This window comes from Piliocolobus tephrosceles, chromosome 5 (genome assembly GCF_002776525.5).
Source record: "Piliocolobus tephrosceles isolate RC106 chromosome 5, ASM277652v3, whole genome shotgun sequence".
Classification (NCBI taxonomy): Eukaryota; Metazoa; Chordata; class Mammalia; order Primates; family Cercopithecidae; genus Piliocolobus; species Piliocolobus tephrosceles.
The window spans coordinates 101,353,965-101,370,481 of NC_045438.1; the positions used below are offsets into that span (position 1 = coordinate 101,353,965).

Below are 16,517 nucleotides of genomic sequence, written 5' to 3' on the forward strand. Positions count from 1 at the left end.
TAGGAGCAAAAGTACAAAGAAATAGAAATGTCGGTGGAAGGAGACTTATAAATCCAGCATGTTCAGTAAGAGTTCCAAAATTAGAAAATAAAACAAATATATATGAAATATCAAGAAAGAAACAGGGCTGGTTGTGGTGGCTCACATCTGTAATCCCAGCACTTTGGAAGGCCAAGGCAGGAGAATCGTTTGAGGCCAGGAGTTTGAGACCACCAGTCTGGCCAACATGGTGAAATCCCATCTCTACTAAAAATATAAAAATTGGCTGGGCATGGTGGCGCATGCCTGTGATACCAGTTACTCGGGAGGCTGAGGCGGGAGGATTGCTTGAATCCGGGAGGCAGAGGTTACAGTGAGCTGAGATCATCCCACTGCACTCCAGCCTGGGTGACAGAGCAAAACTCTGTTTCAAAAAAAAAAAAAAAATTAGCCAGGTGTGGTAGTGCACACTGTAGTCCTAGCTACTTGGGAGGCTGAGCTAGAAGGATCACTTGAGCCCAGAGGGTGCGAGGCTACAGTCGTGCCACTGCACTGCAGCCTGGGTGACAGAGTGAGACCCTGTCTCTAAAAATCAGAAAGAAACAGGATACAAGTTCCTATAATACTTGAGTTTTGAGAATGGTTCCATTGCCAGGTTTGAATTTGGGCTCTGCTACTTCCTCAGAGTGAGCTTTTAGGCAAGTTACTTAGCCTTTCTGTACCTCTGTTTCTTCATTTGTAAATTATGGTAGTAATAGCATCTACCTGGTGGGGTCACTGTGAGGATTAAGCAGGTTAATACAGACAGAGCACCTAGAACAAGGCCTGGTTCACTGTGAATGTTTCCTAAAATGTAGCTGCTGTTAAGCCAACTGTCACTGCCACCACTACTCTTAGTTCTTAGAATGTACAGGTATGCGGCTGCCCCGTGAAAGCTTCACAGTCGGTCGGGTTTACCACTCCAGTCTCTCTCTCTGCCTCCTCTGCCACATTGCCGCCTCCACCCCCACGCCCCATCATCTCTTACCTGGACCAGCAGTGACCTCCTAACTAGCTCCACAGCTTCTTTTGTTATCCCCATATTATGCTCCCTGACCTGTTAGGCTCCGGCTTACAACATTTCTGCGGCGCCCCTTGTATTTCATTTCTCCATGGCCTCCCAGGTCCTGCATGGTTGGGCATCCCCACCCCCGAGCCTTGCTGAAGTCATTTTCCTTGTGTTCTCTGTGCGCTCAGCTTCAGTGGCTTGCTGTCCCACCTCACAATCCTGCCATCACGTGTACCTGTCTCTGCCTGGAAGGCTCTTTCCTCAACCCACCTGCCTCTCCCACTCCATCCTTCAGATTCCAGCTTAATCATCCTTGGTCCACCCTGATGGGTAAGATTTCCTCGCATAGCACCCGCACCCTTCCTTCATAGCACTCACTACCGTGTGTGCACCTGCACCATTAACCAGCATTCCACCTCCCTGACAAGACTGTACTGGGGCTGTACTGACTCTAAGATGCAAATCATGACTGATTTTGCTTACCACCTTTTCCCAAGTTCCTAGCACTTTGCCTGGTATGTATATTTTTGTTGAACGAATGAATGAATCCCAAGTTTAGAACAACTGTGCCAGGATTTAATAATAAAACAATCCCAAGGGTATTCAGAGGGGGTCGGTGGGGTGGGGGGACTGCTTCTCTATGAAGGAGAGAAAAATCAGACTAACATCAGGTTTCTTTCTATAACCCTGAATGATACAGAATAATGGAGATAGGTGTTTAGAGTTCTGAAGAAAAGAAAGGATCCTAGAATTTTGTACCCCGTGAAATCATTATGTCTGTGTGAGGGCAAAGAGACATTTCAAATATTTTCTCCAAAAAACAACAACAAAACAACATCAGTTAAGAAAAGCACTTTAGCCAATGTGAATTAGAATAAGAAACTAAAAAATAGGGAGGTTGCTGTACCAGATAAAGTAGTAAGCAACAAAAGTGGCAATTTTTACGATTAAAAGTAGATAGTAACTAACGTGATTGTGAAGTTTAAAGCTGTTCGTTGGAATCTGGAAATAGGAGAAGCAACGTGAAAATGAAGTTTTCAAATAAAAACGCTGGTATATTTCAATGCCCGCTGGTGAGGGAGAGGATAGGAAATGGGGGAATAGGTGCCCACTGCAGATCTAGTCTCATTCAAAAAGGTGGGGGGGAAGGGGGGACAGACAGGGGCTTCAATTCATGATGATAAGAGAAATATCAGTTCCTTAAAAGCTCCTTAAACAGTTAAAATTATTTTAAATAAGGAATTTTAAAGGTAACCACAGTAGAATACATATAAAACAAAACCTTTTCAACAATTAGAGGAAGAAGAGAAACCAAAATGAATTCAAAAAGAAGAAAGGAAAAAAGCAAAAAAAAATGTATATAATGAACCTAAGATAAAACCAAACATGATAACCACACTAAGTGTGGAAAAAATTAAATTGCTCTAAATAAAACACAGCAGCAAAGCTGTATCTCATATAAAAGACACCTAAAAATGTGATAGAGATGGACAATAAAGAGATAAACTATAGTATCCTAAGGAAGGACAAACAACAAAAGAGCAGGAGTGTTCACATTTGTGTTGAACAAAGCAGAAGTCAAGGCCAAAAATATTGAATGAGAAGGAGAGGAACATTTTGTATTGATGGAAACTATGTACACCACAAAAGTACAGCATTCATCATCAGCCACTGTGTACAAGTTATCAATGAGTCCAAAAACTAAAGGCAGACATAAATAAAAATAGAAAGTTTGACAAAACCATAATCATAGTAGACATGTTTAACACACCTATCTAAATCTGACAGATTTAAGCAGACAAAAGGCTGTAGAAAATGGAATATATAAAAAACTTGATCTAATAATTATATATAAAACACTGTACTCAATATACATAGAAAATACCCTTATTTCAGGTGTTCGTGAAACATTTATAAAAATTGAAACTGTATCAGGCCATAAAACCTTAAAAAAGTGCTTGTATAGGCTCAAAGCACTACACTAGAAACTAATAAATAATAAATTACATAATAATGATAATTAAAAAGGGGTGTGGAGTTAGATCTATTGACAAGTAGGTAACCAGAAGTAAACTGACAGCAGGGCTGGAGAAGCATGGATGGTTTGATCCTTGCTCAGAAGCCTGGTCCCTGGCCAGTCTTTCCCTGTGCTTCCCCATCAGCTTTTGCAGGGAGGAACACAGGATTACAAAGGTCATGGCTGGCTTATGGAAACACAAGCTGTAATTGAATCTCAGGTATCTATGCCTTTGTACCTTAGGACAGTATGTTTTACCCACAGTTGGTTTTAAATATAGAAAGGCATCCAAAGAGATTGACCCTGAGGAGAAGTGGGGAAATGTGGACAGTCTTACAGGCAGGTGCCTTAAGCAGCTCCACCCCCGCCACCACCACATTCATGTCAGTCTTGGCTTGAACATATCTTCAGGCTACACCAAGGTTCAAAGCCTGTGTAAGGTAAGATTGGGCTGCAGGATTTTGCATGCAGAAACCATCAGTGCTGTTAGAAGCCCCTTTGAAGGAGTGAGAAGGAGAAAAACCTGTACAGAGATGAGAGTACAGGTTACTCTAGGTACTTAAGACCAGGACTTGATGGTAAGAGAGCCTACGGGAAATGTCCAGGAAGAACCCATAGCTCTGCAGGAGAGCCAGAGGGTCGGGGGAAAACTGCCTGGCCATGGAGTGAGAGTTGGACCACCCCAATCCTGCTCCTTCTCTTTTGTGTCTTGGGTGAAGGAGTAAAATGCCTTCCAGGTTCTGATATAAGCTCCTTTGTCCTAGTGTCCAGGCCTACACTGGTGACCTTCTCCAGCACTCTCTGTAGCTGTGCTGAACACCCCAGGTGGGGCCTATCTGTCTGCTTTTACCTGGACCACCTAGTGCAGCAGACACTTGGCTGGTCTCTCTACCTCAGGCAGTTACTGTACTGCTGCCAGAGAAATTTTCCTAAAAGTGACTTTTGATTAGAATCTGGAGCCAAGGTTGCCCGCCACAGGGTAGGGTACAGAGTCCTGGGCACAAGCAGCTTTACAGCCTTGTCACTCATCATTGCTGCTCCAGCCTGAGACTTGGCCTCACAACTCTCCCTTCCTCTACATGGATGCTTCAAAGTCCCTCTCAGATTTCAGTGTCTCCAAAGCCCTTACTCATTCTAGTCAGATAGCATTTGCTTCTCCAACTCCTGTGCTCCCAAAGCTCTGTATTTACATCTTTTATAGCATCTGTGGCACAGCTGTGCCCATATCTGTTCTTCCAATTAAACTAGGAGTTGCCAGAGGGCAGAGACCACATTCAGTATTGTGTTACCAATACTGAAAACCAGCAATGGGCCCATAAAGAGTTTCTGAATGAGTGAATAATATCAAAAGGAAGATGAAAAATGAAAGATAGCATCCTTTAGATTGGTGAATAAGAATGCTCTTTTTCAATGATTGTGCTTAACAAAGAATGCTTACTATGTTTCCAGGTACTGTTCTGTTTGTTTACATATATCCATTTAAGATTTACAATAACCATATAATATGATAACTGTCTGCATTTTACATTTGTGTAAACCAAGGCACAGAACAGTGAAAGTGCCTTCCTGAGTCATTTTAATAGTAGATGGCAGAGCAAGGATTTGAATTCAGGGCCTCCAAGTTACAAGCCTTCACTCAACTCCCATCCTTCCCTGCCACACTATTTCTTTAAAATAGGTCTTTTGGAAACTGAAGATTTCCAGTCAGAAACCAACATAGCTTCCATGTGAAACTAGGAGGTGATGTAATAGCTTCATTAGTGAATCCCTGAAGAGTTGCTATTTAAAAAATTATTTCACCAGTATTCACTAGGATTGGGGAATAAGTACCTTCTTCACCATGCTCTGCTATATTTTCTGGGTTGGACTAGAGTGGCTTAGTTTGACCAATTCAGTAACCATGGCCTCTTACCCAGGCCATGTCAAGCATGTTGACTCTGCTGTGCCCAGCATATACAAATAAACTCTGATGGGTTTATTTCCCATCAGTCTTTTTGGTTCCAAACTTCAGTGTTAGTTGTGCCCACTAAAAAATAATTCGTGGATATTTTCAGTATTCAGTTAGTTAAACCTCCTTATATTATGTTTGGTTATTAGGATCAGATTTTCCATCCTTGCTCAGCATCCTGATTCTTTCCTTAGAAGATTCAGTTTTCTATGATAGTTTTTGTTTTCAGAGTAGAGATTTAAATGAATTGTTTATAGATTAAATAAAGAACACTTCTTAGAAATGCAGAGTGTTTCACTTTTTTCCATGGAAAATAATGGCTGCTAAATACCTTTTGAGGAATTTTTAAAATTAGACTTTTTTTAAAGTTTCACCTTGAAGCAATTATAAAGTTTCAGTCAGTATTCTGCAGCAGATGAACAGACCTGTTTACCAACCAAGGCATGCTTTTTCATTCTTCTTCCACACCAGAAGAAAATAATTCTAATTTATAATTGGAAGTAAATGCGGGAAGTTATGGTTCTGTTTACTCGTTAGGAAAGGGTAGATTTGGAAGAAAATCTATCATGGCTGTGAAAGAGCACTTCATGACATATGAGCATTCGGTCTTAGAGCCATGAAAATTATAAAGGAACACTTGCAGAAAACAGTGGCAATTTGGAATAGTAAATAAGCAAAGGAAACATTCCTTTATACAGCCTTCTTTTCTGCTTTCTATATTTGATTTAAATCTAGTGGAAATGATTCCTAAATCAATTCTACTAACACATTTGTTTCTCACTTGGATAGTTTTGAGATGCCAGGGCTGGAAAGTACAGGGCCAGGGGGGAAAAAAAGTAGTTAAGTAGCAGTTTTCTGTTTTCAATCATCAAACCCTACATTACACTATTTTCTTTTTCTTCTATACTTACCTAACTCAATGGGTGGTAATGGGATTTGGGGTTGCAAAAAGAGTAATGTCATTGGGAATGACAGAGTAAGGACTTCTGAATATTCTCTCATCCATAAAAACAATGTGAACACTGGCAAAATTTGTCAAAATCAACTTTTTAAGAACTATGGAAATTAGCTAAAAGCATGCAACAATCTGGGGAGTTTTGTTTTGTTTTGTTTTAAAAAAAGGCTAAATCTTGGTAAGAGCAGTATTGTAATATATCAATTTGCCCTATTCCCATCCCCTTCTCTCCATTTCCTCCATGGTAGATTTGAAAACCAACAGCCCTGTAATCATGGTGAAAACCAACAGCATAGCAGTTAGTAGAAGGGCAGAACAGGGTTGGGACTCATTCAGAGCTCCATTCTAAGATAATTGTTATTATTTGATCTGTCTAGCAATTCCCTAGAAAACCCTATTCACAAGGCTTGTCTTTATTTGACCTCATTCACCAGAGCAAACAGCGTTTTCCCTGGGGGCATTTGTCAAAAACAGCTTGTGGTGACTCTTTACCATCACAGCTCCCTGAGGCAATAACAGTTGTGGCAAACAACAAGCTAAGCAAAAAAACTTCATTCCATAGGGGCATTTGAAAAGTTCTGACATATTTCTGGAAGGCCATGTGGATGTGTAGGACTGTATGCATGCCCAGGGCTATGTACTTGTTCAAGAAAAGCCTTACAAAGCCCTCAGTTTTCCCCTCTTAGTATTGTGAGCCCCTGTGCAATAAAGATGTGAAAGCTAAGGCAGTTGTAAATTGCCTGGCTGAGTGTTGAAAGCATGCCCAATGGACACAGAGCATCTTGGCAAAGACTGAGAGTCTCTGGTTCCAGGCATTTAAGGAAATCTGTGTCCAATATTTAGTTGATCTGTAAGCTAACTGAACACAGACTTCTTTGCCCATATTCAGCAAAGAACACAGACTTTACAAAGTTAGTTCAAGAAAGTCACTAAAACAATAATGACAACAATAAAACAACAACTAACCTTAGAGAATCTGATTTCCAGAGTTGCCACATTATATTATTTCAAATGTCCAGTTTTCAGCAAAAGATTACAAGACATGCAAAGAGACAAAGCATGACCAATACACAAAAAAGCAAGCAGTTGATAGAAAATGTCTGGACATTAGACTTGCTAGGTAAAAACTTTAAATGAGATATTTTAAATATATGGAGTCCACTAAAGATAACCATGTCTAAATAGCTAAAGAAAAATAGGAGAATGATGTCTCACAAATAGAGATCAATAAAGAGATAGAAATTATATATATTTTTAAAAAGAACCAAATAGAAATGCTGGAGTTGAAATGTACACTAATAAAAACAAAAAATTCAATAGAGGGGCTCAAAGCAGTTTGAGCAGGCAGAAGAATCAGTAAATCTGAAACATAGGTAAATTTATATGATCCAGTTTGAGGAACAGAAAACAGAATGATGAAAAATGAACAGGGCCTCATAGTCTTATTATTTACATATACTAATATACATACTCTTGAGTCACAGAAAAAGAGAAAGGGGCAAAAAGAATATTTGAAAAAAAAGTTAGAACTTCCCAAATTTGTAGGAAAAACATTAAACATTCAGGAAGCTCAGTGGATTCCAAGTAGGATAAACTCAGAGATTCACACCTAGACACATCATAATCAGTTGAAAGTCAAACATGAAGAGAATCTTGAGAGTGGCAAAAGAAAAGTGAATATGATTAACAAAGGTTCTTTAATAGCCTTTGTTTATTAACAAAGGCTGATTTCTTATCAGAAACCACAGAGACTAGAAGGCAGTGGGATGACAGATTCAAAGTACTGGAAGAAAAAAGAAGAAGAAGAAGAAAAAGATCAAGAATTCTATATCCAGTAAAATTACCCTTCAAAAATGGAGAAATGAAAATATTCCCAACAAACACCATGAAAATTCATTGCTAGCACATGTGCCCTACAAGAAATACTCAAAGGAGTCCTTTAGGCAAAAGTGAAAGGATGCTACACAAGAACTCTAATCCACATGAACAAATAAGAACACTAGTAAAAGTAACTACATAGGTAATTTTGAAAGGCATATCAATGTAATCTTTATAGCTCCTTTCTCCTGTTTTGAAAAACAACTACAAGCAGTCATCAAAAATCTGGTTTCAGGGCACAAAATGTATAAAGATATAATTTTTATGACAATAGCACAAATGAGGGGCAAAAAGTGGATCTTTGTAGGGGGCAAAGTTTTTTTATACTGTTAAAATTAAGTTGGTATTAATCTGAACTAGACTGTTAGAAATTGAAATGTTAATTGTAATCCCCATGGCAACTGCTAAGAAAACTCAAATGATAAATGACAAAGGAATTACAATTGTACACTAGGAAATATTTAACAATAAAGAAGGCAGTAATAGAGAAATAGAGGAATAAAATAACATTAGACATATAGAAAACAAATATTAAAAAGACAAATGTAAATCAATTTATTGGTAATTACATTAAACGTAAGTGGATAAAAAATGCAATCAAAAGGCAGATAGACAGGATGTATAAAAATGATCCAACGTCTACAAGACAAACATGTTAGATTCAAAGATACAAATAAATTGAAAGCAAGAGAATAGTACAAAGTATATATCATGCTAACAGGAACCAAAAAAAAAAAAAAAAAAAAAAAAAAAAATGGTTATATGAACAAAAAAAAAAAAAAAAAAAAAAAAAAAACCCTGGAATGGTTATATGAACACCAGACAAAACAGACTTTAAGACAAACTGTTATTAGAGACCCCCCCCCAAAAAAAAGTTATAATGAGAAAAGGGTCACTCTATCAAGAAGATATAACTATGAACATATATATGACTTACAACAGAGCCCCAAAATATACAAAGTAAAAATGACAAAACTGAAGGAAAAAATAATTCATCAGTAATCATTGCAACTATCAACATCCCACTGTCAATACTAGACAGAACAACTAGATAGGTCAACTGGGATAGAAGACTCGAAAAACACTGTAAATCAATTAGATCTAACAGACATCTATAGAATACTCAACAGGAACGGAATACACATTCTTCTCAAAGGCACAGTGGAACATTCTCCAAGATTATAGATCATCTTAGGCCATAAAACAGGACACAATAAATTTAAAATAACTAAAATTACACAAAGTATGGTCTTGGTTTATACTGAGATGAAATCAGAAATTAATACCAGAAAGGAGTTTGTGAAATTCACAAATATATGGAAATTAAACACACACTCCTAAAGAAATCAATTTGTTAAGAAATCACAAGGAAATTTGGGAAACATTTTGAGGAGAATGAAAATGGAAAAACAACATATGAAAACCTGCGGGGGTACAGCCAGAGTAGTGCTTAGTAGTCAGTACATTTATGGCTTCACATACCTGCATTAAAAAGAAGAAAGATGTCAGTAACCCAACCTTCTACCATAAGAAACTAGAAAGAGTAAACTCAAAATAAGCAGAAGGAAGTTATTGGAGAGAATAACTTCTTCATGGATTAGAAGACTTATTGTGGCTAAAATGGCAACATTCCCCCAAACTAATTTATAGATTCAGTGCAATCTTTATCAAAATTCTGGCTGCCCTTTTTGTAAAAATTGACAAGGTGTTTTTTTCTAAAATTGATATGGAAAGTGATGAACTCAGAAGCTGGGGGATTTATACTTCCCAATTTGAAAACTTATAAAACTACAATAATGGCATCACCAGATGGAGTGACATGTGCCTTGTAGTCCCAGCTACTCAGGAGGCTGAGGCAGGAGCATCCCTCGAGCCCAGGAGTTTGAGACCAGCCTGGACAACATAGGAAGACCCTGTCTCAATTTAAAGAAAACAAACTACCGTAATACAGTGTGGTACTGACATAAGGATAGCCATATAGATGAATGAAACAGAACTGAAAGTGTAGAAATAAATCATTTATGGTCAGTTGATTTTTGCCAAAGGTTCTAAGACAGTTCAATGGGAAAAAAAAGTGTTCTCAAAAATTGGTTCCCAGAGCTATGAATACATTAAAACCCCCTTAATCATACCATATAAAAGGACAAGTTTTAATATATGTGAATTATATCTCAATAAGGAGGGATGGTGGGCAGGAAAGATGGAAACACACACCTTTCCAAAAAGCAGTGTATGCTTTGCTAGGAAGAGGTATGAAAGGAGAGTTGGTTAGCTCAGAATTAGAGGAGGTCCAACACATATCTTTCTTTCTCCAGCAAGTTCCATGACTTTACTGTGTGTATATACTTTTTAATTTGAAAGTTGAAATCTTTTTCTTATTGTTTTTAAAGTGGGGGGAAAAAGAGGCTTTTGATAGCTACTGGTAACACTAAATGTGTGTCACGAGTCCAATATTCTAGGACAACTACCCAGAGTGATTATTACAGAGAAAAAGCTGTTAGTATCTTTTTTGTGGCCAAACTATAAAAGTCTTGTTGCCAAAAGTCATCGTTTAGAAACTGGAAATTGTTCTTATTTGTAACAGCCTTGCTGAGATTAGATGACGTATAGTTGGAGAAGAGAGAATGTGGCAGTGGGATGAGCCTATGGAGGTGAGGCTAAATTGATACTTACACAATAGAAGGTACTGAGAAGCACTATTGATACTGTTAACTGTGGCTGAAGGAAGAAGAGGAGTTTTGCTGTACTTCTTCCTTTCCAATATTTCTGCCTTTTTGCGGGGGCGGGAGCCTTATTTAAATGGCCAAGATCTCCAGGACTTTGTTGAATAAAAGTCAAGAGCAGCCATCCTTGCCTCATTCCAATCTTCAGAGATTTAACACTCAGTCTTTCACCATTAAGTATAATGTTGGCATTAGGTATTTTTGTAGATGCCCTTATTGAGAAAGTTACTTCTAGTCTTAGATTGCTGAGAGGCTTTTATTTCTTCTTTTCATTATGACTAGATGTTAGATTTTGTCAAAGGATTTTCTCCAGCTATTGTGATAGTCAGATTTTCTTTTCTTTTTTAGTCTGTTGATATGGTGAATTACACTGATTGATTTTGAAATTTTAAACCAACATTGCAATCTGGAGATAGTCCTCAAGTGGTCATGATTTATTGTCTTTTTATTGTTGAACATGATTTGCTAAAATTTTGAGAATTTTTCTGTGATCATGAGGATTATTAGTATGTAGTTTTCTTGTAATGTTTTTGTCTGGATTTAGGTGTCAGGGCAATGCTGGTCTCACAGAATAGCTTGAGAAAGGTTTCCTCCTTTTCTATTTTCTAGAAGAATTCATGGAGAATTGTTATCCTTTCTTCCTTAAATGCTGGGTAGAATTTAACAGTGAAGCTCTCTGGTCCTGGAGGGTTGTGTGTATGTGTGTGGGAAGATTTTAATTATACACTTAATTTGTTTGGTACCGGGCTATTTTACATTATCTGTTTCTTCATGAGTGAGCCTTGTAGCTTGTCTTTCAAGGAATTTTTCTATTTTGATCTAAGTTGTCAAATTTACTATCATAAAAAGTTGCTTATAACAGTCCCATATTATCATTTGAAGGTTTGTAGAACATATCTCTTTCATTTCTGAGGCTGGTAATTTATATCTTCTCTTTTTCCTGATAAGCATGGGTAGAGTTTGTCAATTTTATTAACTTTTTTTTTCTAAATAACTAGGTTTTTATTTCACCTCTCAATCGTTTTCTATTTCTACTTTAGTGGTTTCCGCCCTTATATTTATTAGTATAGTCCTTTTCTCCATTTACTTTGGGCTTCATTTACTTTCTTTTTCTAGTTTATAAAGGTAGGAGCTTAGGTTATTGAATTCAGACCTTTCTTATCCAATAAGTGCTTAATGTTTTCTAAACACTAATTTCCCATCTAAGCAGTCCTTTAGGTGTATCCTACACATTTTGATATGTGTCGTTTTCATTTTCATTCAGTTAACCACTTTATCATTTCCCTTTTGATTTCGTCTTTGGTTTATATTTTGCTTAGAATTATGTTCTAATAGTTTTCAAATATTTGGGATATTTTCCAGATATTTTTGTATTACTGATTTCTATTTTAATTCCACTGTAGTCAGAAAACATACTTTGTATTGAGACTTGATTTATGGCCCAGACTATGGTCTATCTTGATCATGTTCCATGTGTACTTTGAAAGGTTGTGTTCTGCTGCTGTTGGGTGGAGTGTTCTATAAATGTCATTTAGGTGTAGTTGATTGTTATCTGAGTTTTAGTATCTTTCCTGATTTTTCAAGTTTGTAAATTTTTCAGTCGTCATTTCTTCAAATCTTTTCCCCATCTCCCTTATTCATTCACCTTTCCCTTTGTTCCTGTGACTCTGCACAGTGTGTGTGTGTGTTGGTCTTGACTTTTCTGTTTCATTTTGGTAGTTTCTATCACTGTGTGTTCAAGTTTACTCAGCTTTCATTCTGCAATGTCTCCTCTGCTGCTAATCCCATCCAATGTATTTTTCATCTCAGACATTGTATTCTTCATCACTAAGGTGATTTGGGCATCAGGCATTTTGAATTTTATGTTGCTAGATACTGGATGAGAAATATATGTATACACACAACCATACATAAAAACACATATGTATGTAATGTTATACTATATTATACATACATATGTAAATATTCTTGAGCTTTGTACTGGGACACAACTGAGTTAACTTAGAAACATTTTGATCCTTTCCAGGCTTGCTTTTGAGGTTTGTTAGGCAAAACCATCTCAGCCTTTAGTTTAAGGCTAATCAGCTTGACCTTACAACAGGCACAATAACCTTCCAAGTTCCCCTCCAGGTGCCCAGCTCTTACTAGGTAGCTCCACTCTGGCTACTGAGAATGGGAACTAGTCCCAGGCCAGAAAAAGCTCCAGTAATTGATTCACCTGCTCCTTACCCAGTGGTTCTGTACCTGGCCTGAGGTAGCTTTGTGAGCATTTGCTCTTCATACTCAGTTGAAGACTTGAGGAGAGCCGTCTACAGATCAGCAGAGCTCTTCCCTCTCCAGTACTCCACCCTGCATATCCTAGTTGTCTTGGCCTCCTCAAATTCTCAGTTGTTTCCTCAACTCAAGGGGGCTGTAGAGCTTTCCGGGTTCCCTCCCTGTGGTGTAGCCTAAAAACCTACTTCAGGCAGGAAGCTGGGGCAGTTGTAGGGGTCATATTTCTCTTTTCTCAGAGATCTCTGTCTCATGCGCCTCTTTTCCAATGTCTGGAAACTTTTTTCAAACATTTTGTCTGCCTTTTAGTTATTTAAAACAAGTGAGGAAAAACTAGTCCCTATTGCAATTTTGTCCAGAAATGGAAATAGCTTGTTGGACTTTGAATGTCTTACAAATTTTCTACTCAGTAATCAGTAAGAATATATTGAGGTAGGCCCTATCCCTCTGCCTGAGAGGGAACGGTATTCCTGAGTATTCATAGGGAATTGGTTTCATCAGGACTGCTACCGATACCAAAATCCATGGACGCTCAAGTCCCTGATATAGTGTTTACATATAACCTAGGCACATCCTCCTGTATACTTTAAATCATCTCTAGCTTACTTACCTAATACAATGCAAATGCCATTCAAATGGTTGTTATACTATATAGCTTTAAAACTTGTATTACTTTGACTGAGCATGGTGGCTCATGCCTGTAATCCCAGCACTCCTAGGAGGCTGAGGGGGGCAGTTAACTTGAAGTCAGGAGTTTCAGACCAGCCTGGCCAACATAGTGAAACGGCATCTCTACTAAAAATACAAAATTAGCCAGGCCCATGTCTATAGTCCCAGCTACTCGGGAGGCTGAGGCAGGAGAATCGCTTGAACCCAGGAGGCAGAGGTTGCAGTGAGCCGAGATTGTGCCACTGCCCTCCAGCCTGGGCAAAAAGAGTGAAACTCTGTCTCCAAAAACAAGAGCACCCTATTATTTCTTATTGTTTATTGTTATTTTTTATTTTCAGATACTTTGATGTTAGTTGAATCTGCAGATGCAGAATCTGCAGATACAGAGGGTGACTGTGTATCCTTCCCACCTAGCTGTGCTGAAGAAGTCAGGGAATCCTGCCTTCTCAGTGAACAATTATTTTTATTTGCATTTTTTTTTTTTTTTTCACTCAGTTGACCAGGGCAGAAAATCCTACTCCCACGATTTTCATAAGCATCTCCAAAGTAACTGCAACATCTTTAAAGATAACAAATCTCACTAAAAAAGGGAAGATATAATACCTGAAGTATAAATACTTGGAATTACCCCCAAAACATCTTAGGTTGGGAATCAATAGTTTAGGATTCCCTCTACCGTGATTTCAGAGGGGAGAACTCTTTAACTCTGCCCCCAGCTTCACAGCGGGTCAGATTCCCCCAAAGCCACCCAGGGGTTGGCCTAGTTAACATGCAGTCTCTCCTGCCAGCTGTGACCTGCTTCCTTTCAAGAGATCACTGAGCAAAGAAATTGCGTTAGCTGATTGAGGGGCATCTGAATTGTGCTCCTCCACCCCTTTGTATTAGAGAATAGAAAAACACTTGGGTACTGTGGAGAGCCACATGCTAACATATCTCCAGGGTGCTGGCCTTTCAGGTAAGCACCATTCTCTAGTGACACTGGGAAGGGGGGCCTTGTAGTAAAATGATGTGTAGCTTCACAACTGGCTCTCAGCTTTGCCTACATTGTAGATTTTGCCATGTAATTCTGTGTGAAGAGCTGGAAGGATAGTCCTGTGCTAAGGAGAGCAACAAAATAATCTGAATCCTTCAGTGGTTGTGATGATGAATGTGTTAGGGGAAAATGAAGGAAATCAGATCCAGGTGGCTCCATATCATCATTTCCAAAAATTACCTCTGCACAATTTGGATCCCATGTTTTTTTAGAGAATGGGGAAATACAACCAGTACCCTGAAGCCATGTGAAGAACGTATCAGGAGTTTCAGTTTGACTGAGAGGGGCAGGCTCTCATCTGGATTAAAAAAAAAAAAAAAAAAAAAAAAAAGATAAAGCTTATTTATAAGCATATGGAAAAAGCAAGAAATCTTTTAACACTAAAATCTGATCTCACCTGTTGCAAAGGGCCCTTTACGTATCAACTTGAACCTTTGGCTTTTGTTGAGTCTGGTGGTTGTCCTAGTTGTGTCTGAGGAAGGCTTTGGACTTGTTACCAGAGTGCTGTCACATGTAGGTGTCCTGGCTTTGCTACCTGGAACTTTCCCAAGCCTTTTAAACCTGTCAACCAGTATTCTTCCAGCCGTAAATGGTGGCTGGCATCACCTGCCTGTCATGATCACACTGACAATGGTATTGTTATTTACATATTGTAATATCTTTTCAACAGTGCTCTGCAGTCAGTGGAGTCTTTCCATACGTCAATTTTTCATCAAACATTGAATTGAAGTGTTACACTTCTCTCACAAAGAAAGAAATGGGGAAGTTAGAAAATCAAGAAAGGTTAAGTGAGTTGGCCAGTGTCCCAGGGCAGGGACCTAGGCAAAAACAAAAGCCTTCTAATTCCAAATCCAGTATTCTCTGCTAGAATGTGCCACCTCTCTCCCTTTAGGGTAGGTGGAGGATAGTGGGGCTAGTGCTACGGCTCATGCTTTATGATTCTTTGTTCTGCTTTCCTCAGCACCTGCTGTACCATGTTGTGTTTGTAAGTGGCTTAGTGTTAACTTTTCTCCAAAAGGCAGCAGGGTCTGGAACAGGAGACTGGCCCAGTCTGGCATCTGGAGAGGATGGTGGTTGTGGTGTTCTCACAGCTCCTCCATTACCACCTGGTATCATTTAGTATTTACTTTGCAAACTGAACCATAAATCAACTCATTTAATGTAGAGAAGGGCAAAAGTTGCTAAGAAATGTTTTGGGGGTTGGTCCTCAGAGCTTCAACGCTGGCAGGGTGCCTGACTTGACAGTATCACCTTAGTCACTAAGGAAAAAGAGGTCCAGGGCTTCAGACCTTCAAAACAATTATTACTTGCTGAGATGGCAAAAACAATGGTAGAATGCTTCAATGGTTGAGCTTTATAATAGTTGGTTGAACTACAGATTAAATACAAATGATTTTTTTTCTTTGAGACAGGGCCTCATTCTGTTGCCCTGGCTGGAGTTGCAGTGGCACAGTCATAGCTCACTGCAGCCACAACCTGGTAGGCTCAGGCAATCCTCCCACCTCAGCCTCCTAAGTAGCTGGGACTACAGGCACGCACCACATGCCACGACACACAGCTAATTTTTGTATTTTTTGTAGAGACAGGGTCTCATTATGTTGCCCAGGCTGGTCTTGAACTCCTGGGCTCAAGTGGCCCTCTGCTTTGGCCTCCCAAAGCGCTGAGATTACAGATGTGAGACACTGTGCCCAGCCAGTAATGACTTCTCATATGACCAAACCATTGAAGAAAATTTACACTTATTTTTGGTAAATGAAATACCAAAAAAAAATTTATCAGATGGCCTGATATCTCCTGCACTGATTTCTGCCCCACATACCCTTTTTAGATTGAACCAAATTAGAAATGTAAACCAAATGATTAAAAATTAGGTATGATTCATTTTCTAGCTAATTGGCTTTACTTCGTTGCTCCCTCTTCTAAATGCAAAATGAATCCGAGCAGTGCTGAATTTAAGGAAGCATACATAATTAGTATTACAGGGCAGGCAGGAGAG

General features: G+C 38.7%; 1 protein-coding gene across 1 annotated transcript in view; it reads left to right on the forward strand.

Moving 5' to 3' along the window:
• B3GAT2 (beta-1,3-glucuronyltransferase 2) overlaps window positions 1-16,517 on the forward strand; it is a 69,357-nt gene that overhangs the window by 51,391 nt on the left and 1,449 nt on the right. The gene's annotated exons all lie outside the window — the stretch shown is intronic.